The following is a 25,816-nucleotide window of genomic DNA, read 5'->3' as shown; positions in this document are numbered from 1 at the left end:
CCCTGCATCCTTTTCCCCAAATGGTGCCTTGCAATCCTCGCTGTAGACTCTGTAATGCAATCTATGCTTTCTGATGTAATGAATAGTCCCCTAAGGTTGTCACCAACCTTTTTTATTCTGTACTAACACAGTATCAGCAAGAAATTAATGAGCAATCCTTGATGTTTTGGCATCATGAGTTACATTCCATAACGAAAAGTTAAAGAACACATGGTGGGAAAGAAACACCCAAACCCCTGCACAATTTTTGGTTAGTATATCACAAAGAATTAAGGGGCCAAGACCAGGATTTCACTTTCATTTGTTGTTATCTAAAGTAGTCACATAGAACTGAGAAAAGGTACTTAGTAAGAAACCAACAATGCACCTGCAGGAGTAAAAAGAGCAAAAAAATGAATATGATAGAGAAGAAGATGTAAGGAACAGAGAACAGATATTTGATATTTACTTGCTAGGTATAATACCAGTCTAATTTATCTAATATTGGTATATCTAATTTTGGTAAGTAGTGGGTGCCTATCTTGGAGCTTTTTTATTAATAATTCTATGAAATAGTTTCTATTCATCTGAAATACTGTATTGGATACTCTTCTCTGAGTAGCATGAAATAATTTAAGGATATTTTGTGTGACATCTGATGTAGAAATACTTAGCAAAGGGAAGTTACCTTAGCTGAAATAATCCAGAGCAGTGATACAATCCCAGAGCACCATGATATTTCCACCACCCACTTACTCCTATGAGTTTAGTACGAAGAGGAGGAGGAGATAGATATGGGAATGTCTTGGATGCTTCTCTTGAGTTTGGGGTTTCTAAATTATATTCCACTTTCATTCCCTATGATGTTTACAGCTTCTGGTTGAATATTCCTCAGACATTCCTACACATTTTTGCAGTGTCAGACAGTAAGCCCCTTTAACCTGCCAGGGCTGATCTTGAAGAACTGAGGCCTTTCAACCAAACAGACTTCATTTTACTCTGATTCCCTGTAGTCCATGTCCTGTAAGAATGTAAAAACCCCACCAAACTAACCAAAACCAAGCAAAAATAAACAAGATTCAAACACACAAACACCTAAACAAAAATCACCAGAACAAATAAACAGAACTAACAAAAAACCCCAAACTCAACAACCAACCCAAACCACCAGGTTAGGACTCCTGGTTTTATTTTCCTCTGTCTTTTAGATATTTAATGCAAAATAGAATTATATTTAAGTTTCTTACCATTGCTTTCAGTGTCTAAATCCAGGAATATAATTAGTTATTCTCAATGTGGGTCTTGACAATAATTTTACTATACATCATCCATGTGATGTGGGCCCTTTTCACAAAATTCCTTTTTGCATATATAGCAAAAGTTTCACACAAACAGAGGAAACACAGTTGGCTTTAACAACTGCTTAGGCAGTTCTTCTTTCTGTTAGAAACAAGTCCAAATGCACTCAACAACTGCCACAAAACAATGGTCCCAGTTTTCATTGTTAGCATCAATCTATTTGTGTTTTCTTCAGAGATCCGTACACATTTTCTCTAACCTTTGTGAGATATAATAATGTCCAAAATCATGTCCTCAGCTAGAGTTACAACTGAAATGAAAGCTATTACATCTTTTCTTTCTTTTGGCTAGCCAGGTATTAACTTTTTCTACCCCATTTTTCCTCATCCCCCAGTTTTCATCTATGTTTATAATTTTATAACAATCTTGTCTTGATATTTTATTTACACATATTGCTTGTGTCTTACTTGCATCTACTCTACTGCCTTTTTACATTCCTCACCAGAAGGGAGCATGCCTCTGCAAGAGCAGAAGTCCACTACCTGCAAATCAATCTCCACAGATTATGTCTTCAACAACACTTCATTAAAATTTGCTTTCCTATTTTCTAAAATATTAATCATGTCTAAATTTTCAGTGCAAAAATTATAACAACATCAACATTAACCAGTGGGGAAAGTTTCTAGTATCCAAAGACTTAGTGGGTGGTATAGAAACAGGTCTAACTACAGAACTCAACAAACCTAAACTTATATCACAACTAGGTAGCTGACCTGTTGTAAGCATATTTCTGGACTCTCAGGTTGAGCAGTGATCTTGCTTATGGTGGTAAATTTTTGAAGTGACACCTGTGCTTTTGGGTTGTGCCCTCTGAAATTCTCAAAAACTGCCACGAGTGGTTCAAGAATCAGCAGTGGGAAAAGGTCATGCTATTTGCATGCTGGTATTAGCGAGGAGCAAAATCAGTCTTTGAGAAGGGAGTCAAAGTGGAATGTTAGCAGAAGCCAATGCACTTCCAGTTTAGATCCAGTATAGGGAGACAGCAAGTGAGCAAAGCTGCAGACTTAGCATCATGTGAATGAAGTGGCACTGTTAAGTAAACCAAGAACCTTAATTCTATTGTCCACACATATCAAACATTGCATATCCATCTACGTGGTACCTCATTATTTTTTTAATGAAACAACTAATTATTTTCTAGGAAACACATACATATTTAAAACCCACTGTGATTTAGCTAATTAGTCCCTCAACACATCCCGGGGAGCAAACAAATTAACCAGCAGCTTCCTCAGTTGAAACCTGCAATTTTTCTCTGTTTCTTTGATCATTATAATTACCAAAGGAATTAATGGTATTGGTGATGTTATTTGACTGCCTTAAAACACCCACATGTGGAGTACAGGGCTATTATAGTTATATACTAGATGTGTAATTAATAAACTTATTGGGCTAGCTCAGAAAACACTTTTTTTTTTTTTCATGGATCCAGGGAGAGGGAAGTGGCAAGCAGTCACAGAGGTGAGAATTTTCTTTCCACAAATTGGTTTTTTGTTCTTGCAGACGAGACCTTGTTCCCATTTGTTTGCATGTACGTTTCTGGAACCTTTGAATGGACAAGTTTCCTACCCAAAGACCAGTATAACCGCCCGTACTACTGCCTGTTGTGGTGACACAATGCCCAAAAGTGTCACTTTTGTCCCATGGTCCTCTAAATAGCAGCTGCAAACCTACAGTACTTGAATAGATGTAGTGATATGAAATAATTTTAAAGTATTGTTATGCAGCATTCTCTTACACAGGCTGAACGCAGCAGAAGTGTGCTTCTTCTTTAAATACTAACTAACTGGGATTCTTTTTCCTCTTCTTTTCCTTTTATATTCCTGGATGCAATTTGTATGACTTCACTTTATATCACATTATCTGTGACACTTCACTTTTCCTCCAATTTTACTGACCCATTACTTCAGCTATCACCATTACATCACAGTCTTATCATCCTCCCTGAAACACTGAAAAATAGCAACCCAATGTTGAAATTAGGAATGGCCAGAACTCTGATTCCACTCAGATAAGATCTAAGAGAGCCTTTTAATCAAGATTTTATCTACAGTAATAGACAATCTGGGAAACTGGTAGCCGCAGAAGAGCAATATGTTTTAGCTGCCCATATGACCCTCACTGTGCTGGCCCTGCCACAGCACGCTGAGGGTCATATGGGCAGGTCAGTGAGTATACCACTTTATGGATATTTCATCTCTCCAAATACTCCTAATAAAAATCAGAATATTTGTAGAAAACTTTAAAAAAATGCTCAGTAGCCAGTAAGTTGAATTGCAGACAGCAATTCAGAAAAGGTCCAGCAGAGGTAATATAAAAAACTCAGTATCTTTTGCTAAATTAGAAATTTAGGATAGAGAGTTCTTTTTCGCAGGAGTAGGTTTTTCTGAGAAACAATTGAGGAAATAGTGTGATCTTCCTTATTACTTTTGAGTGTTTCCTTACTTTCCTGTTTTGTTTGATACCATTGCTTGGAAAGAAACAAATGTTGAAGCTGTTTCAAGATGTTTCTGTGATGAGCAGATGTCTGTATACACCATCTTCTGAGGTAACATTTTTAGTCTTTTTATATAACTTTCTAAGGATCTATGTTTCTGAGCAGGCATTTTTTCTGTACAAGAGCTATATGGAAGGTTTCACCATGTGCTTGTTACCCAGGACAAAGAGAGAGGAATACTTTTCCCCAGAGAGACTTCAGGAGTAGCAATGGATGCTCCCATTTCCTCCCTGCATAAGCATGCAGAAGGTCACTAAAATGATCCGTAGCCTACATGCTGTAATAGATGTGAGTGCCTGTGCTTGGGTCAAATCCAATCCACGTCATTTTTAGTGGAGTATGATCTCCTTATCTGCAGCACTGGGATAATGGGCATGTAGGTTGACAATTTATCTCAAAACCAGAGATATTTACAAGCGTTGTTAAGACTTAGGTGGCCTCATTTTAACACTTGGAACTGAAAATAATGATTACATGGATGCAGTCTAAGACGTATATTGGTCCTCAATCTAGAAACTGGAGTTTCTAACATGTCATCAGAGTCTCAAGGGCTCTGGCCAGAGGACTGTATAATTCACCTATTGGTTCCTGATACATTTGTATACAATGGAGGAAAAATTGTGTAAATTTCTATACGTTTATAGGCTTGGACGGATGGCTGTGGTCTTTGTTTATTTTTAAAGGTATCTTTCAACAGGGTTGTTAGGGTAAAACATATCTGGATGATGCATGATGGATCAGAAAGAATGCAAGGGGAAAACTGGATTTCAGTCTTTCATGAAACTGTTGACAACAGAGAAGACCTGGACACCACTTTTTCTTATTATTGGCTCAGGTTTTCTCCCACTGTTGGCTAGATGGCACATTTCAGAGCTGCTCATTTTTCTGAAATGGATTTTTTTCAGGCCATAATACTTTTATGCTTACTTTAGTGTTCTGAATCCATTTTATAAAGAATTTGTGCATGCTTAATGATAATAAAAATTCTTTACAGAAGGTTTGTTTGTAAAAACATTAATCTTTATGCATATTTCATGCATGCAGCTCATTTAAAAATTAGGTCAGCTATTTAAATGTCAAACTGCACCCTTGTTGACTGAGTCTTAAATTTTGACTTAAACTACTGGATCCATACTAGCTTTCTACTTGTACTGAATGTGTGCATGAACTTTACCAGAAGATGATCATTATAAGTTGTATAGAAAAAGTAAATTTGCCTTTTTCTAACAGATTTAAGCAAAAGTTCTTATGAGATAAATAAAGGCATGATTTTAATACATTTCTCTTTTTTGTACAAACACCTATTCTGCATCATTCATAAATGAAAATGTGGTTCTTGTTGTTGGGTTCTGGTTTTTGTTTTCTTCCCAACAGCCTTAAAAAAAAAGAAAAATTACTTTAGGAAAGATGATAAATAATATACAATATACTATTCCATTTTATGTGGAGTGCTTTCTGAAAAAATTATAGTACTCGAAATGATGTAAAAATCTCTGGTATTTATAGATAATATTCCCTTGACATTTGAAGGACCCCCAGTACATTGTTCATAAAGTAAATTCTTCAGTCATGTTTTGGAGTTCAAACCACTTCAACTTTTCTTCAGGTACCATGAATTTAGTCTTGCAATTTTCTACAGAAATCTGTTCTGCAATTCATCCGTGAAGTATCCTAGGAGAGTCTGAGCGAAAAACAACCCTGTTCTAATAGACTGTGTATCAAGCATCTGAAGAGAAGCAGTTTTAACAAGGGTTCAATTTTTTAGGGCATTCTGTACTATCAATTTGATAATAGAAGTAAATGCTATTATTTGTCCTTTCCCCCTTCCCAATATAAAGGTAAAGGAAATAAGTATACGCTTTTGACATCTTCTTGTATTGCAATGGTAGCTGAAGATTTGTAGAAAATTAGGCACATAATTCCTATCTACTTCTCACTCTAGAGTGGACATTTACAATAAGTAAGCATCCAATTTGGATAATCTGAATCCCTCTCTTGAGAATTCACTTACTATACAAGGACCTTGATACAAGACCATGAAAACTATAGGCCTTAAAAAGAAAGGCTGTCATTGTCCTCTTCCTTAGGTGCCTCAGCTACGACTGTTGTATTCTTCCTTGCACTAAAATTGCTGCAGAATAAGGGATATGGAAAGCCATGTGGTATGATTCTGAGCACAGTTAGAACTGCACACTCCTAGGAGTTTAAGCATCTCGCTCTAATATTTACCATGGAGGTCTGTTTCTGAGAGTGCACTGAGCATGCCAATCCCAATACTGCCAAATGTCCAAGCATCTGTCTTGGTGTTTGGTGTTTTAATGATATCAAACCAAAAGTTATTTTTCTGGAACAATAGAGAAGCAGACACAAACCAAGTGCAATATTTCCATGTCTGGTTTCCTTTTTTTTCAAAAATTCAATAACTGGAAGGTTTACCTGGGGTATGGGAGTCCTGTGGCCAGCTAACCCTTCAGTCTGAGGCACTTAAGCCTTGCCTTCTTCTTGTGAGGTGAGAATGTGTATAGATAAGTTAGATGTTGCTCTTGTGTTCATTCCCCTTCCATTTTGCACATGACTGCCAAATAGCCTATAGTCAGAAAACAAAAACAGGGGTGGACATAATTTTCTTGCCTAATTATCTTGTGGCAGAAGCATCTTCTGTTTGAAAACAGCAGAACATAAACATAGTGTGTGGATGCGAGAGGTAGATTGCCCTTGCCATTTAGTGCTTCTGCAGATGTAACCTTGTTTGTGCCCTATTCCAACAAAGGGACTTTTCTTGTTGCAATTACTTGTTGTAATTACTGTGTATTATTTATAAGATAATTTTTGTAGGACTTCATTTTTTTGATACTTTACCAAAGCTCTTCTTGTGCTTTCAAAAAATTTAGGACATGTGAATGACTCTTAACCAATGTGATTTCATATTATATAATTAACGAAAAATATTTCTATTAGTGATACACAAACATAAGACTCATCTTTTCTTGTTTTCTCTGTAAGCATGAATTTCAGAATGTAACCTTTTAAAAACATATTCATACTTTCTAGTAGTGCAGTCTCATATCTATAAAGGGATGAGGAATAAAAGAAAAAGATGAAATTTTGAAAAGATCAGCACACTGCCAGGTAAAAGCAAGCTGATTGTGCTGTATTGTTAAGCTGAGATAAAAGTCATGTGAGTATATATTTGTTTGGGTGGAGGTTTTTTCCAGTCAAATTCATGCTTTTCACTCTGGTTTCTGTTACCTAATCAGTACATTTCAGTGCTTTGGCTGTTTTTATGGTTTTGTGTGCTGAAAGTTAGGCCGATGATAAAGAGCTCACAGAGGTTCACTTCCTTGCTCTGAGTTCTCAGTGATCCCAGAAAATTTGCTAGCCCCTAGCCCAAATGCAATATTTCTTGCTTACTCTCTACAGGAATAAGGAATATACAGAAAATAAAGGCCATACTCCTTATTTACTAATTTATTAATGTAAGGACCATAGGGGTTGATGCAGTATCAAGAGCAATTTTTCTAAGCAGTGTATGCATGAAGATTTTAAAATTTCTTAAATCTGAACTTATCCTGCTTTTTTGTGGCACTTGGGTTAACAAAATTATATCTTATAATTATATCAAGATTATATCTTGTTTTGTTAACAAATTCCTTACATTTTTCTTAGTTTTATTTTCTACTGCTGATAATATCCTTGCCTATTTTACAAAGAAGCACTTCCTCTTTTTAACTTAATGACAAATAGAATGAATTCCCTGTATAATCCAATTACTTAAAATTCACTCAGAGGAGCTCAGCCAATGGAGGGAGCTTAAACTGACTTGCATGTGAAACCTGTGCGCTGTGCAAAGTGCTGACCAGTAGATAATGCAAATGATGCCAAAAAGGCCTTTCCTTTTTCAAATAAAAGACTGTACCTTTTAGAAAGTGGCAGCTACATTTTGCAAAGAAGAGCTTGCATTCCTGCTTCCTGTGTCATAGTGCACAAGATTTTAGTGATGTCTTCAGGGAGACAAATAGTAGGTGAAGGTACTTCTTAAAAGTTATTTTCTACTCAGAGGCTATATTCAGCTAGTTGGTTCAGCTTCTGTGCTAGAAATTTAGCTCCACTAAAGGGCTTCACCTTTGTTACTGGCTATTTAAATGCTTTTCTGATGGGCCAGGTTAGAAAGCCTGGACTTCTGCTTATGCTCACAAAAGAAAAGAATGTTTTTCAAAAGTTTGCTTTCAGGTGCTGCATAGTCCACCCCAAATAGCAGCTCCAGAGACAGAAGCCTAACCTTGGGACTGAGCCATTCAGTCCCACGAGGTCTCTGGAAGCCATTACTTTCTGTGTATAAACAGAAGGAACTGTAAAGAATGCAGTGTCATCTGACCAGTGTCTCACATGTAAGTTGATGCTTTAGTTACAACATTTTACTAAACGCCACTTCCATCTTTGTGTCTGGTAGTCTCTAAGATGTTCTGCTTCAGCGGCCGTTGGTAAAGGATATTCCTCTTATTTTCACCTCTTTCAGTTGTTAACTAACTGGATTTCACTACAAATACATGGCAACTGCTAGGTTTCTAAACAAATCTCATCACGGACAAACAACAAAACAGGTCTACATGGAGGGCTTGGGGGCCAGCATGCCACACAGGTTGGGAGGGATGACTGAAATGCAAAAATGGACTACAGCCCTACATCAGACCTAGTTGGGCTTTCAAATGTTCCTTTCGGACTAAGAGTGGAAATTAGAGATTCAAGAGAAGAATTAACCCCTTCTTTTTTCTAAATAAATATGTTCTGAAAATGAGAAGTGTCAAACTCTGTTTCTGAGGGACCTAACTGTTGAAACAGCTTGCATGTGAATGTGTAGTGAACATGAAATCACCTAAACCAAAATTTTGCTTTAATACTATAGATATTTCAATCTATGCTCATCAGTTTCTATTAAATGTGTGCTTCTTAACCTATACCTGTAATATATTTTAAATAAATTTATCATGGTCTTTATACCATCTCTGTAAAAGTTTCTTAAATTTAATACAAAAAACCAAACCTTAAAAACCTAAAAATGGAGCATTCAATGTCTCTAATGCACTTTTTACTGTAAAATTTTAAATGTTTATTCGTTTTAATTAAGATATGTTCATTCAATTATATTAGAATTGAATTAAAATTTAATTTTTAAAATACAGAACACTTTTTGCATCTTTTATGATTTTAATCCCTTTTCATCGTTAATGGAGATGTTTAATGCTCCCTCAAGATTGGAAAAGATCCATCTTTTCCAATCGATCCACAAAGGATAGGTACATCTGACATAAAAATAATATAAGTGCAAATAATGCTATTTCAGTACTGACTTAGTTAAAAAAAAATAAATAAATTAAAAGACACATATTTGATTACAGAACATGTCCTTGCTGCTAACTGAACTTATGACTGTAACAGAGAGGTGTACTTTTTAAAAGAGTTTAACTAATTTGGGTGGCATAGACTTCATGGCTCTGGAATCACCGTGGCTGAGCAACCCTGAAAACCATTTGGATAAGAATATGGTTGGCTAGTTTGTGTTAAGATCAAGGCATCATGTCATCTCTGCTATTGTTTGACCAAAGCACACATGTTAAAAAACCATGGGAAAACACCTGGGTGTTCTCCTTATACTTCCAGAGTTTTGATGTAACTTAATCTTGTGCTTGAGAAGTCCTTTCAAAATGAGATGACGTGGACATCTTCTTTTGGAAAACTTATTTTAAACTTAAAACTCTGCATGTTCCTTTTCCCACTTATGGGAGTTCCTTCCTCTGCACAGCATTCACACTTGCTATGACAAAGTTTTTTCTACAGCTCTGCTGGAATCAGTCATCCACTCCTATTTATTTTCATAAGTTTAATGCTATGGAGTCCATGCTACTTTCAATATCTCCTGTGAAACAATATTCATTCCAATGGGTAAGAGAAGAACTGAATCCGTAGACAGAAAAATATTGGAGCTCAGACTAAGAAGCTTCAGTGGATTTATCTTCCAACCAAGTTCTGACAATATGTAAAGGCCTTGCGAAAGAATAATTCTTCAGTGTTACCATAATAGTACTTAAGGTGGAGTAATCCCAACAGTGTGAAGCACTGTCAATTCAAATTTTATCAGAATGTTTTAGTTGACACAGTTACTTTTTTGCAGACTTTTCCCTGTGAATAATTTTGAAATGCCTGTTTCTATTCCAAATAAAATCAGGCTTGAATAGAAATGTGGTAAAATGTAAACAGTATCACAAAGAAGAAAACCTGTCAGTTCTCTAGACAAATCTGGAAAGCACTAAGGAACAAAAGTTTCTGTTGCCATGTCTTACCACAACATTTCTTACTGAAGGGTAAAGTCCTTATCAAATAGAGACATTATTCAAGGAGTTGCTACGTGGGACAGAACAATTTCCATCTACCCAATGCTCAAGATGAGAACCATAAGTTCAGATACAGATTTCCAGACTCTCTTCCACACATTTTTCTCAGTTAAAAATGTGCCTCAGAATAAAGGAGCCTTGCTCTCTGAGATCATACAGGAATTGACTGGATGCTGTGAAAGACTGTGTCATGCTAAAGCATATATGGTGTCATATCAGCAGATATATTTTTACAAAATTTCCTGAATTATTGGTAATTATGTGTTGAAGTACAGTTTTTTTTTCTTTTAAGACAGAGATACATATACAGGAGTGTGATTTAGCATTGCAAGTTGAAGGGTTTAATGGAATGCAATGGAAATCAGGGAACAAAAGGAGAGGGCTGGAGGAGCTTTTTCTTCCTTCACAGTTTTGTGTGGCTTTTAAAAAGTGAAGTTATTTAATTAATTGAATTTAATTTTCAATTTTAATTTTTTTATATGATTTAATTAACTTGCTTATTTCACAAAAGGAAATGTGGTGCTAAGAAATAAAAAGAACATAAGAAAATATGAGGTGTCTGCAGGATTTTTATTTTCTTGTACTTTACCCCGTACACAGTGTTTCAAGAGTAGCGAGTGTTCCCTTTCTCTGACAGTCCAGGCTTCTCCTGCAAAGACAAATGAGATATTTGCCAAGATAATGTGCCATGCTTGATGTCAAGTGAGCCAGTCAGAACAAATCACTTCATCAGTAGTAAGTTATTTATAGTATTCATACATATGTCATTTCTGTTTGCTTTGCTTTCTGTCCTGCTGGAAATCCAGTTCAGTTCTAACCACCGTGATAGTTAGCATGTGTGATGTAACCTTTGTTTTCCACTCATTTTGTATCCTTAATATGTGGAAATGGTTTGGGCATGGCTACCCATTCTTTCAGATACAGTTTGGCTTCAGAGAGGAGCAGGAGGAGCAGTGACCATGATTGGACAGAAGTGTCCCCTGCTTTCCTTAAAACTCTTTCTGCTGTCAAAACTGAGGCGTACAGGTGAGCAATAATTGGAAAGGAAGGACAGCAAAGGTGTTTACATTGAATTATTCCTTATTGCACTGCTTTAGTGTATTGATAGTGTGCCAGACTTCTCTCAGGGACTGGCTCAGCTCTTCCCTCCTGGTTACTTATGCTGAAAATTCTTTCTCCACTTAACTCCTTTCTCTGCGTTCCATGCTACCTCTTTTTGCTTTCATTTTTCCTTTCCTTCATTTTCACAGTGTCTGAACAGCATCTACCAGAAAAGAGGCAAAGCTGAAGTGGAAGAAAGAGTGGCTCAGAGGGCTGCTTAGGGATGTGGAAATGCTCATGGTATTTATGCATTTCCCTTTAGTCCTGTATATAACAGCTATTTATCAGTAGCTACTATGCTGAAAGACATTTTTCTATAAAGCCAAAATTAAAATTATACTTTATATTGTCATTTGGCATTCTTCTTTTGTATTATTTTAATTAAATCCAAAGATCATAAAGAACTTGATGTTGAATTATTTACTTAAGAATCACATAGCTTTACTTAATTAATCTCTTAGGTAAGTAGATGTATTTAATGCAATGATTATGAAAGGCCTAAATGTGATATTTGTGAACATACAGTTAGAATTATCTTGAGTGCAAGTGCAATTAAGGTTACATCATGTGCTAACCTAATTTTTATGCAAATATGTTTTCATCAACAGCCTTAAAAATGTGGGCATTACATATTCCCCTCAGAACTGGGCTTCTCTATACCATACATATTTTAATAAAGTATTCCTGTCCTGAGAAAGTATAATAGGCAAAATTTATACTGAAGAGTGTGCATTCAAGTTCCAAATGAAGAGTGGAAGCTCCTATATTTCCACATTTATTTTGTATATGATTAATTATGCATGAACACAAAACCCCTAATTGGAAATGAGTCCATTTACTCATCTCATTAAAAGTGTGACTTTTATTAAAGGCAGGTCCTGTGCTTCTGATAGGAGTTTAGCAAGAGTAGCACCAATGAGTGAAACTCAGTGAATACTGACAAGCGTTGAGCTCAGACAAGAATACAATTGTTATATAGCATACCAGGAGTAAATGACAGAGGAAATGATGGTGTACTGCTGCAGGTCATGCATACTGAGACTCTTGGAGCTCCACAAGTCATAACTGCACCCACATTTCTCTCCTAAAGTAGGCAATTGAGCATTTGGCAACATTCGAAGATAACCGTGAGATAATACATTCAGGACTCAGGTGATTTACTAGTTTTACTGCTGTCTAAATTAAACAGGTTTTCACAGAAAAAAAAAAAAACAAAAAAAGGTTGCTATTCCTTTTTCCTTTAAAGGGAAACATGCCTTTCTATATATCTACACTCAGCTGTCTGGCCCATTCTTCCATTTCTTTTAGGGAAAAAGGTGCAACTTTGTCCTTGAAGTTTTTGTAAGGATCTTTCCCATAGAAAAGAGAATTTGGAAGGTACTCTGTCATGCTGTTTTTTCTAAAGTTTGAGTCATTTTTTTCTGTGGTTTTGTTTTCTCTTATACAGAACACAAAATTTATAGAAAGGTCAAAGACACAAATATGCCTTCATGCATTTCACTAATCACTTACTCCTGAGGCACTAGATGTTTAATCAGAAGTATCTATGTGTGGGGATTTTAAACAGGGAATTAAACAGGAGTGTTGCAGCAGAGGCTTTCAGTAAAGCACCCAGTTTCACTTTCTTCTTTCATCTGGCAGTACTTGTTGTCAGGTTACAGAGCTGAAGGTTGATAGTAGCAGATTTAAGGCCATACCAGATGTGATGGAGTTGATATGTGGGACTAGTTAATTAAAAAAGACGTGGTCTTCTTAAAACAGCTCACTATTATTTGAGCTCTGTTTCCAGTGCGAAATCTGAAGCATGGTGAGAGGTAGATGACTCTTCCAGGGGAGAATTTAGCAATAGGTTTGGTTCAATTTGTCTGACCCATAGTGTCTCTGTAAGAGTATTTAATGGCAGCATCACAAATAGAAGCTGTGAGGTATACCTTCTACTAAGAACTTTTGTTGTCATTATACATGTTTGGTCTTATGATTTTTGTCACTATTTGATCCTTTTAGTGACTGTTTTAATGAGTCACCAAACTTTCAGCAGTTGCAACATCTTGGTTTGCTTTTAGGGGTTGCTAAATTACAATTATTAATTCAGCAAAAAGTAAGACAAACAGGATTAAAAAATAAAGTCTGTAATTTAAGTGGTGAGAATGAACAAAGTGATGTATGGTTGATGATTTTAAACAGGTTGTATCTCAAGCAGATCAGAATTGGCACCTGCCCTTGTGTCAGGGAGGGGGGGAGCACTTAGCGCAGTGTGGGCATGGCCACGTTGTTATTCCATTATTCCATATCTGGCACACCATCGCTGGGGAGAATGGTTTCAGGGAGAAAAGTGAGTGCCCCACCAAAAGTGCATAATTTTGCCTCCTCCTCTCCAGCAGAAAGGTCTTGACACAGAACACTTCAACAACTGGTTCCCACTGCTGGTGCCCCCCCCTTCCCCTGGCTATTTTCTCCAGAGCACAGCTGCAAGACATGTTGCTGAAAGGAGAGCAGAAGAAATGAAAATTCCCTCTAGTGCTGATCTGACAGCACTGGCACGGAGCCTGCCACAGGAAAAGGAGTGCAGAGCGGGAACCCCAGCCCAGGTAGGATGGTTGAACCATGTGGAAGGAAGCCCAGATGAGCCCAGAAAATCCAAGCCAAAAGGGATGCATCAGAATGTCTGGAAAAAGGGACACCCACCTATGGGATTGCCCTCCAGTGCAGCACAGTAACAAAAATGGTGATGCAGGCACCTGCATGGAACTGAGCTCAACAGAGTCCTGGTGCGACTGGGATGACATCCTGACTGGGATGACTTGGTTCTGGAGGAGCTGGTTTGCCATTGTTTGTCATTGTTTCAGGCTGGGGGGTGGGAAGCTGTGGGAGCCCCCTCCCCATCTTGCCCTAGGTCCTGATGGCCACGTGGGTGGCACGTGGGGACAGTCACCATAATACCTCTGTGTGGGGAAGCCACACGGACCTGACCTTCAGGGGTGTGTACCATCTTGGCTTTGTGTACCCAGCAGTAAACACTCTTTGGTGCATAAAGCACCTTCTCTTTATGTATATTTTTTGCTATTAATACTGCTGTTTTTGTGTGGATCTGATTCCATTGCTTTGTGTTTTCAGTAAATTGTTATCTCAACCCATACTCTTTGCTTTTGTCCTTCCCTTACTGGAAGGGGTGGATGAAGGGGAGTGGCTATTTCAAGTCTATTTTCTGGCTGGTATTGAAACTAGGATAATGGTAAAATTGGCTCTCATTTCAGAGCATTATTTTATTAAAAAAACTGCGAAAGAAAAGTCTATCTGATATTATAGAAATATAATTACATCCTTTATGTTAAAAAAATAGCGAAAGAATATGTGATGTCTTTCTCCATGGAGCATGAAGAGAAGCAGTTTGAATTATGCATACATATTTCAAAAGACTATACTTATTTTTTTTCGAGACAGCTTCATTGTTTTTAAATATATGAATGAGAAATACTTTGCAGTAGGTCTGATAAATTAATTCTGCTTCTTTAACCTTATGCAAAAATGAAGTTGTGAGGATAGTCTCTTAGAAGGGAGAAAGATCTTTGGAAAATAGTTTTGTGAGGAGTCAGATGATCTCCTCCTCAAGTGTTACTGACATTTCCTGATGCCTGAAAATAATGTCTGTATTTTTTGCAAATATGAATATCTATACACATTCTGTCATTACTGATTGTAGTGGTTTGACCTCGGCTGAGCGCCAGGTGCCATGTGCTCCATCACTCCCTTTCTCAGTAGGACAGGGAAGACAGAGAAGGAAAACAACTAGTAGGTTGAGATAAGGCAGTTTTCTAAAGCAAAAACCAGGAAAAGCAAAAGTTTGTGCTCACATAAGCAGAAGGAAAATTCAATCTTTACTTCTCATCAGTGAGTGATGTTCAGACCCTTCCTGGGAAGCAGGGCTGCAGCACACACAGCAGCTGTTCTGGAAGGAGAATACTGTGGAACAAAACAACAAAGGCCTGCCCATCCCTCCTCCCTCCCTTACCTTTTCTGTCTGAGCTGGTGAGATACGGAATATCCCTTTGGCTCATTTGGGTCAGCTGCCCTGGCTGTGTCCCCTCCCAGACCTTCGAGGTGGGGGAATGTCAGAGGCACATTCCTGCTGCTCGGCAGCAGCCAAAGCAGGGTGTGCTGTCAGCACCCTGCCACAGCCAGTGCAAATCACAGCGCTGTGAGGGCTGGGAGCTTTACCTCAGTCAGACCCAATACACTTACAAAACGTGCTCAGCTAGAAGTTAGACAAAGCAGCATAATACAGGAATGATACAACAGGCTAATGGTACAATCTTATAAATTAAGTCTAATTTATCATAATTTAGCAACATTGTTGCTGGCATTAAAAATACTGTTGATTGGTAAAATAGACATACTTCAAAGAAATTCTTGGGTTTCTTAAACATTTTGTGACTATAAGGGAAAGGACTAGCGTACAGAGAAGACTATGTGTACATAAATGAGTATAACTGTAAACAGAACTTCATTTAGTAATTCCTCTTCAGTGAAATGGTAGTAGTATCACAGCTCATTATAGGAATAACAGAATTCTCCATTTCCTCTTTTTCAGAGATTTAAAAACCTTATTGCCACTGATGTTTTATGACATTTGGCAAAGCTTTCATTTTTTCCTCTCTTGTTAATGTGTAGTAGAAGTTAATATTTGTCAAGTCTACATTTTCAGAGTTTTTGTGCACCAGAAGCATGCTGACTTAGCATTAGTTTTGCGTACAATTCATTTGTTTTAGCAGATACTAATGCCACAACCTAACAAGTACTGCAGGTTTGTTCTCTGCAACGGGACCAAATCTAGGTTCATTGACTTTGGAAAGATTCCCACCGACTGAACATAAGCCATGTTCAAGCTGCTGCTGGCTGTACTTTCAAGAGATGCCAAAATCTTACACCACTGACAAAATCTGTCAAACCACCATCTTGTAAGAGACATCCAGGCAGCTAGAGCTCAAGTTGTCTGCGTGCTTTTATTGAAATACAGAGTATGTTGCAGAGCCTCCATCCTGCTATGATTTCAGGAGTCCTTATTACTTTCCAACAAGACACCCCAAGGTCTTTGAAAGCACTGATGTGACCTGTCTTTCAAACAATGAACAGAAAAGAAGCTTCAGCCATTAATTGCAATTAGTTTTGACCACAAGCTGTACAGGTGATCTCAGGCTTGAGTTTCAAAGAAGGAATCAAGGACATTTGTGCTGACTTTTACCTAAGCTGATTATAAAGCAGCAGCTCTCAGAGCTGGGATAGGGCACTTCTCCTATCCTTTGAAGAGCTCACAGAATTAGCTGAGGTACACAGATCTGTAAAAGCTGACTCTCATCTAAGAAAAAAGCATTTTAATTGGGTTTTTGTTGAGCACTTTATTGGTTTTAAGTTGGGTTGTTTGGGTTTCTTTTCTGTCTAGTTGTTTACTGTGGAGATGTTTAGAGAAGAGCTTATTGAGATACTCGGGCACTTCCCTACTGGACCTGGCCAAATTCTGGAATTGGGGGTGCTAAAAAATGAAAATGAATAGGAAATAAAAGTTAACCACACTTTTTCAGATGTTAGATATGACCAGTCTTGAATCTGAGTCATAGGGTAGGGAGATGATCTCAAGATAGCCTAAGCTTTAATAAACAAGCCAAGATTTATAGAGCTATACCTTGTAACAGTGCAATAATATTTTAATATTTTTATTCTCTTATTTGCCTTCTTTATCTCATTCTCTAATAGAATAGTAGCTCATCATCTGCAGGTCTCTTATGAACTATAAAAACCAAGTCCAGAATTTTCACTCCACTGTATAAATTATGGCTACATAGATGTGACTCCGGCTGACTTCAGTGACATTGACTTCAATTTAAAACTTGGGTGAGGAGGAACAGTCAGATCTTTTTGTGTGTGCTGAAGAGAAATCTTCACTTCCTTTTACACAGCAAAAAGTTCATGCTGTCTATTTTTTTTATTCCCAAAGTCCTTCTTATAATCAGACTTCTATAAGATATTGTCTTAGCCACAGATAAGTTTCATTCAGAGGGGAAAAATCATGAATTTGATCTGTACAGAAAACAGAATTAAGTAGAACTGAACTAGTCTTTCAGTAATGACTTTGCTGTATGATGCTGCTGTCATGATTTAAATTAATTATTCCTGCTTGAATTTGTAGCTGATGTGTGACTTTATATGATTTTGTATTTTCTGAAATGGCTTTTTCAGATTTTATGTTTTAGTTTTTCTCTCATTATGTTTTTGGAACTTAACTGTTCAGGGGGACAGACTATCATTGTTTAACTCAGAGAGTCTAAGTAACTGAGCCAGCTCAAATACAGAAGTTATGACTTGTTAGATGTATTAGGTGACAAGGGCATACACATTATCAATAAATATAAATTCCTGAGGAACAGTAATTAATTGAGGAACTTAAATTAAGAAATTCAACTTAAAATACATACACAAATAAAATTTTTCTGATATATACAGGTGCCATTTTTAGGCTTCCTCTACCATGAAAAATAGATGTAGAGTTGAAGAATATATACTGAAGTGTACTAGACGGTGGTGATTAATAACTGTCTCAGAGTTGCTTGTTATCAAATTATTCACTCTTGAAATGCAAACAGGCTGTAAGCAATTTTTTTTTCTATTTCTTTTTCCTCATTGATGCAAAATAGTCCCAGCTTAGCCCTATTCCAAATCTAAATAAAATAGATATTCCAGGAAGAGATGTAATGGTTTTAATTTTCTCAGAGTCATAAAGAAATTGAAGTAAAATGTAAATATATTATAAAATTAAAATGCTCTAATTCAGCTCTAATTCAACTGTATCTAGTACCTCATAAGCAAATACTTCTTTAATCATAGTATTTTATTACTTTCATAAGGTAGTTTATACCGATATGTATTGCTACTAACAGTTGGTGAATATATCTCATAATTAAACAAGAAATTCCATTTTTAGGAAAATTATAACCACAAAGCTTATAGTTCATTTCTTATAGTCATGAGGCATCAGTGCTGCTCAAATTGAAGTGAATATTTGCATGAAAGAACCTCAAGTCCTGTTCCTCAAAGCTGGTACTTCTGTGAGGATGCCATATGCCTACACTCTGTTCTTTCTAGAGCAAACAACTAATCATTAAGATTTATGAAGTCTGTTAGTCTTACAATACAAGGAATGAAAATATTTAAAAGCTTCAGCTAGAGTGATCCATTCACTTGTGAAACTTCTAAAGAAAAAAAGATGAAAAATAATTATGCTGGGTGATTACTTTTCCTAATTTTGCTCTAAAATATTTGAATCTGATCGCCAGCAAATAATTTATTAATTTTTAATTATTTTTCTTAGGCATTTATCTCCTAACATTCAATATTTAATAGTTCTTTTATAGAAGAGTGTACAAATTTGCTACATGTTATGAGTTTGCTCATATTTGTAAAAGATAGCTGTTTGTGACATATGACTCTGAAAGATGGTATCAGAGTGTTTGAGAGCAGAGGGAAAGAAAGTATTATTTTTTTTTAATTTTAGGTAATTTAATTGGCTTATACATATTTTTTTTAAATTTCCATCTAAAATTATATAATAGTTCCTTTCTATTTATGGATATTTTAGTTATTTTATTTTATTACAACATTATATATATTATATATTATTATATAGAGAGAGTTATATTATAATATTATATATATTTAGTTATTTTAATTTATTAATATTCTTCAACTTTGTTCTTTTCCCATTTTGCCTCCGTGTTCTTTTTAGTTTTTTTCTTTCAGCCAAGGAAGAAGATGAATACTTCTTTCCAATTTAATTATTAAATAGCACTCAGAAAAGACAGTTATCTTTTCCGTATTTTCTGAAGCACAGAGCACCATGGCCTTAAGTATTGCAAGGAGGCACAGGGACATTTTTGAAACTTAGGGCCTGTGGGGTCACGCCTGCTCTACAAAACGGGAAGGGGAATATTAGGGAAGGGGCAGGAAGACAAAAGAAGAGAGAGGTCAGTAGCTATGTGTAGGAGGAGATCTTGCAGCAGATCCAGCAATTCCCAGTGTGGTGGGAAGCTTGGGTGGCACCAGCCAGGTCATTACCCCATGATCTGATGGAGTCTTGCAATAAGAGTTGGTGTCTCCTTAGGAGCACTGAACTTTTAATTTCAGTGCTATTCATTAATTTCAGAATTATGCAGTTGTCCTTGCTTCTTTGTCAAAGTTCATTAGGTAGAAGCCAAGCTTCAAAACCCTTCAGTTACATGATGTGATGGAAGACATGAAAAAAAAAGCCATTTTGCAAATGAAAATTATGCCAAAACATGCAGATTTAGCCTTATGGTCCCGTTTTATAACATGTATCTTTATAAAACTTAATCTAAATTACTCTTTTAGAGAATGGACACAGCAGCCTAATTCTGACCTAATAATGAAGAGAAACTCTAAAAATAGAACTGATCTCCTCAAGCTGGCACCTGCTTTGGTAGAAATCCAGAATATTTTTTAAAAAATCATATTTCAGACAATTATTTAGTCTGACTAAGAATTAGTCAAAAGGTTCTTTTGTCTTTCATAGGAACTGTTTAGTATGACAAGATTTCCCAAACAATCTCCAGCTGAGCTGCTTAAAGTGTATCAAAGAAACTATTACATAAAATATCTCTTCTTCACAACCTTAATACCACATAAAAGCAAAGAATAAAGCAGTGGTACCTAAAAAAAAGAGCAATTTTTATGCTGTTTCACCAGCCATTTTTCTCCTTCCACAATGGAGTAAAGGGGTTTTGATCAGAAATGTAGCCTAGTGCATAAGAACAGGATGTTACTTATTCCAGCTGAAATGAAGCCCTCTGACAGATTTCTAATGTATGGAAAGGGAAAAAAAAAAAGAAGTATTCTCATTATTCTCATTATTATCAAACATGATGGTTGCATTTAGTTTGGAAAAGAATGTAAAATCAACAGCAAAAAAAAGTTTAACCTAAGGTAAAGGATATAACATGGGAGAAAATAGGATTGAGTATTTGTTTCTGCTAGTTTTTATTATACCTGAAGAATTTTGTCAATAGAATGTGCTTATTTTTCCACCAGTAATTTATTCATTATTTGTCACTTTCAGGAATTTTTTGTTTTTATGGCAGCAAAAAATTCAGTGTTCCTAACAGAGAGAAGGCATTTCAAGGGTAAAATGTGACATTTTGTTGTAGATGAGGATAGTGATGTTTTCTCTATAGTGAAGTAGGGCTGTGTTGTGCTCCTACACAATCTTAGCTAGAGCTATTTGCCTTTTTTCAGGTTTACAGTGGATGACATTTAATGACGCATTGTCAGGTTACATCACATTATTGTCAAAATTAGAGCTTTTATGCTCCCTGCCTCAGGAGGAATATCTCCATGGCATTTCAGAAGTCTTCGACAGAATGAGCAACAATGGGCAGAAAAGAGCAGGGCAGGTTCTCAGTCACATTAAAATAGGGAAATGCTCAAGAGCTGAGGCCATGCTACAGAGACAAAATATAATGACATTAGATGTCAAAGCGCCCTGTTTATTTCTGCTGCCACAAGCTTGAAGTTCAAAAGCCTGAAGGGGACTTGAGTTCATGAAGTATACCAGCAAAAGAACACCTGATAACTTCCACAACAGATTGAGAATAGTTTTTTGGTTTCTTGTCTCATATAATGCATAAATGTTCTGTTGAGGAACAGGTTCACTTCAGCCACAAATTGATGTTCAGATCACAATCTTAAATTATGATATTTAATAACACAGTACTATTATACAGATAGGCCTGCTTAAAGCTAATGAAGGATTTTCCCTGAGAAGTTATGCCTTTCATTTGCTTTTGAATGGTAGAATTATTTTAAAATTTAAAAGATTTAGTGCGTAAAATGTATTTCTTCAATTTGAAGTCAGACCTGAAAGCAGGTTTTTTGGTTGGCACGACCATAAGGTTTTCTGATTCCTCCCCCCACCCCCATTCTGGATTGGATGAATAATAAATTTAAAATCTTCTGTTTCTTCTAGAAAGGCTGTTACTTGTGAAAAAAGCAGGTCAAAGTCCTGGAATTGATACTATGCTCTTTTATCTTTTTTCTTTTTTCTCGCTCCTGAAACCTTATGGCTTCTATAAAAGAAAAAGAAAAAAAAGAAAAAAAAAGTAAAATGTTGTAAAATAATAAGGGGAGCTTTATTTAGAAATTATATTATTTCATCTATCATATCATTCTTTCGCTGCCCACTGCTGCAAGGGGGCTGTACAAGATGTGTGGTAAAATAGGCATGCAGTAGGGAAGGGACACAATCCAGAGGGACACCAAAAGGCCTGTGAGTCGGGTCTCTGAGAAGATTCTTTCATGAAGCTTAAGAAAGCCAAGTGCAAGGTCCTGTACCATAATCAGGACAACTGCAAACATAATACAGGCTGGGCAAAGCAGCCCTGATGAGAAGTATATGAGCCAGCCCAGAGAGCCAAACGTGTCCTGGGCTGCACCCAGAGCAGCGTGGGCAGCAGGGCAGGGAGGGGATTCTGCCCTTCTGCTCTGCCTTCACACCTGGAGTACTGCGTGTAGCTCTGGGTTCCTCAGAATGAAAAGGACATGGACCTATTCAAGTTTGTCCAGAGGAGGGCTGTGAAGATGATCTGAGGGTCGAGCACCTCTTCTGTGAAGAAAAGATGCCAAGACCTGGAATTGTTCAGCCAGAGAAAAGAAGGGCTCAGGAGGACCTTACAGCAGCCTCCCAGTACCTGAAGGGGACCTATAACAAAGCCAAAGAGGGAAGGCCCTGGAAGTGCTCAGGGGCCACGTCTGATGGGGCTTTGGGCAACTTGATCTATTGGCAGAGTGGTTTAAAGCAGATGACCTTTAAAGGTCTCTCCTAACTCAAACTATTTTATTATTCCATATAGTTCTGATATATTCCAATCTTACATTCACCTCTTTATTATTTCTTTGGTTTTCTTAAATGGAGATTTACAGCGCTTTTCTCACACTTTGGTATGCTAACTGCTTCCCGCATGGAATGAAAATATCTCTCTGCATTTCAGTACACAACTTCATTTTAAAAATTAAATACTTAAAATTAATGTGCCTTTGCTTTGTGGCGGGAGACTTCAACAGTAATTTGGCAGAAAAATCTCTTATTATGGTATTTGCCTACACACATTTCCTTCTCTGCTTTAGCCCATTCCTGCTCTAGAGCTGGCTGGTTTAGACAACTCATTTGTGGAATGCACGGTGCATATGTCAAAGCTCATACTGTTGTTCATGGAGCTGCTGCGTTCCCCCTAATTTTGCTGCCCCAGTAAAATCAGTGTTGTCTTTCTGGGTCATGTCTAGAGTACAAATTTTTTTTGTGGATGTAGACAACTTTGTGTTAAAGTGAACATTGATGTATAATTTTCAGGGTTATTGATGGAGATCCTAAGATGAAGACTAAATATTTAGATTCCTCTATTTAGTAGAAGATAAAATTAATTTTGGTTATTGGTTGGGGTTTTTTTGAGTCACTATTTCATGACAACTATCATTTCCAAAAAGCAGTTTAAGAATACCTAGACTCCTCAAATTCCTTCTTGGGTTTCAGGATTTTGGCTCCTGAAAATACAGTGGACTCTCTGGAAGTCCTGGGTGACCTAGATCCTTCTTGAAGAACCAGAAGACCTCAAGTTCCTGTGACAGAGCTTCCTAATCCTTACTAGGGTGTATATATAAACTGTATTCTATGAAACACACACACACACACACACACAGAGAGAGAGAGAGAAAAAGAAAATCTTCTGATAAATTGGATCAAAATTGCAAAATACTGAAATAAGTTCCTTGCAAACTAGAAACACCACATTTCATCTAAGGCTGTCCTTGAAGACTACTTTAACGGATGCATAATCCCCTGCTAGATGAAATTAAATTTCTTTTTTTCTAGTGAGCTGTTACAAATTGCAGTTGGGGAAAAAGAATGTTCTTTTTAACAATGTTTAATATTTACCCTGTAAAACATTCTAACCTAATTATTCTAACAAAATGTGAAATGTATATGCCAGCAGCACAGACTAACTGTGCAAAAGTAACCCATGCAAGTAATTTTGTAATTTAACTGAGGGCAGTGATAGTCCAGGTTTAAAATTATGTAGTATTAGGGCAAGATACCCCTTTCAGAACAAATATGGGAGCACGAGCATTATTTGAAGAGAAAGAAAAAACTGTGTGGAACCTAATCTTGAAATCTTTTTCTAGCACTATTTTTTTTTTTTTTTAGTCATCAGGCTGGGCTCCAAGTGCAATTCAAGCAAGTAAAAAAATTATTATAAGCTTTGTAAATTTTGTTCTCATCTATATAGTATGTCTTGCTCCAAATTCTGGGCTGAAAATACACCATCCATCAGTCAGTATGTTAAAAATGCAACATGTACAGGATGTGAGATCATTCTCCTTACGAAATCGCCACATGGTCATGTAAAATTATGCACTCTTTGAGGTAATCGGAATGTTGCAAGATATAGAGAATCAAAGTAACTATTTATGCATTTTAATGAAGTGCAAGACAGCAGCATTTAAAAGAGGGGTTTCAAATCCAAAACCCAAAGAAGCACTTCTATGATTTATGGCCTAAATCCAGTTTGCATGAGCCAAGCCAAGTAATTTGGAAGAGTGCTTCTACCTAAACTGAAAGAAGTACTTCTTGGTCATACATAGCTGTATTAACCAGTGTGGTCCAACTTGGCCCAGAGGAGGAACTCTCACTTCCCTGCAGGCATCTTTGAGGGCATTTTATTTACCGGCTCCTTGATGCACCTAGCTATTGGGGCACACTCAAAGCACACAGATTAGCTGCTGTGTTCGAAGGAAATATAAGGATACCTGGGTTTTAATTACATGCTCCACCGCATGACAGAATCTCTACCCACAGAGAATACATATTCAAAAATAAGAAGGCTGGAATAGTCAGCCTAGATTTATAAAGGGCATCATGTGTATGACCAGCCTCACTGCCATTGCTTGGTGCATTTGCTGACAGGTGGAGAGCAGCAGCTATTTTTTATCTTCACTGTAGCTTTTCAGAAGGGTCCCTCTCATGCTCATAACCAGGGAGAGGTGCAGACTGAATAAGACTGAATAAATGGACTGCTAGGGGGTCAGAAGGTGGCAGGTTCATTATGCTCAAAGGCTAGTGCCAACAGGTGGAAGGTTGGCTACAAATGCTGTCAGGCATTTGATGGGCTGATCCTGAAGACAGCACTGTTTAATGTCTTTAGCAACTCACATGATGGGATGTATTTCCTTGGCAAGTTTGCAAATGAGACTCACCTGTGTGGAGCAATTGATAAATTAGAGAGCAGTGCTGTTTAAAGGGACCAGCTAAGGTCAAAGGGAACTCAAGACTATTATCTGAAGACAGAATTGAAAAATGCAACAACACTTGCAGTCATGTCCATCTGATGAACAAATTCAATATACCCAGATGACAGCTGGAAAGGGACTTTGAAGAAGAAGTTTTGAGGGTCCTAGTGGACAACAAGATTGAAGATGGTTCAGCAGGCTGTCTTTGCAGTAATGAAGGCCAACTGCAAACTAGGTTGCACTGTCTGAATGTAGGAAGCAGGTTTAAGGAAATGGCTGCTTGCCTCTATCCAGTATTATATAAACTTCAACTGTATCTTTATTCTGAGGTCTGTGCCTCCCCATTCAAACAGGATATTGGAAAATTTTAAGATGCCCACCCAAGATAACTGGGAACTGGAGCACATTTAGCTGGAAAGACTGAGAGCGCTGGGTTGGCTGAACATGTATAGTGAGGCAGGCATGCCAGGAGGCAGAAGTAAGCAGGAACAGGATGAAAGGTAGCAGGCTGAAGTTACAGCAAGGGAAAAAGAAAAAATTTCCACTGTAGCACGTCTAACCTAGAAGATGTGGAGATTTGACTGAGAAAATGGTATGATTACACAATACACCATTGATTTTTTGCTTTTAGCAGGAGATGGGACTGGGCGACCACCAGAAGTGCCTTCCAACCAATGCTTTCTGTGATTATGCACTGCAGCACCCTCAACCCGCACTCCTGGTGCTACAGCCAGTGGCTGTCTGGATGAACCAAAATTTTGCTCATATCAGCATTTCCCTATCTCCATCTGCTATATCCATCTCACAGACTACCATAGGTCATGTGCTACTACTACTTGCATGCTGCAACTCTCTTCAGCATTGCAACTGCTCCTACCAGCCAAGAAGAAGGTTTTCATAGACGGACGGGACCATAAATTATGTAATTTCATCCTTTGTCAATCTCTATACACAAATGAACCCATTACCTGCGCAGCATATAATAATTCCACTTGGGATATTAATTTCTGAGCAGATACTTGTACAACAATGTTGTACAGAACTTCCAGACATAAAAGCAAAAAGCTCTGAAAAGAAAATCCTTCATTTACCTGCAAATTGTACCTTGAATTCCAGTTGCAGTAATTTGCACTTCTCTCTTAGCCTTGAC

Source organism: Melozone crissalis, unplaced genomic scaffold (genome assembly GCF_028551555.1).
Source record: "Melozone crissalis strain CALT ecotype California unplaced genomic scaffold, PUWL_Pcris_2 ptg000005l_1, whole genome shotgun sequence".
Lineage (NCBI taxonomy): Eukaryota > Metazoa > Chordata > Aves > Passeriformes > Passerellidae > Melozone > Melozone crissalis.
The sequence above is the reverse complement of the archived record's forward strand: the minus strand, read 5'-3'. Positions refer to the sequence as shown.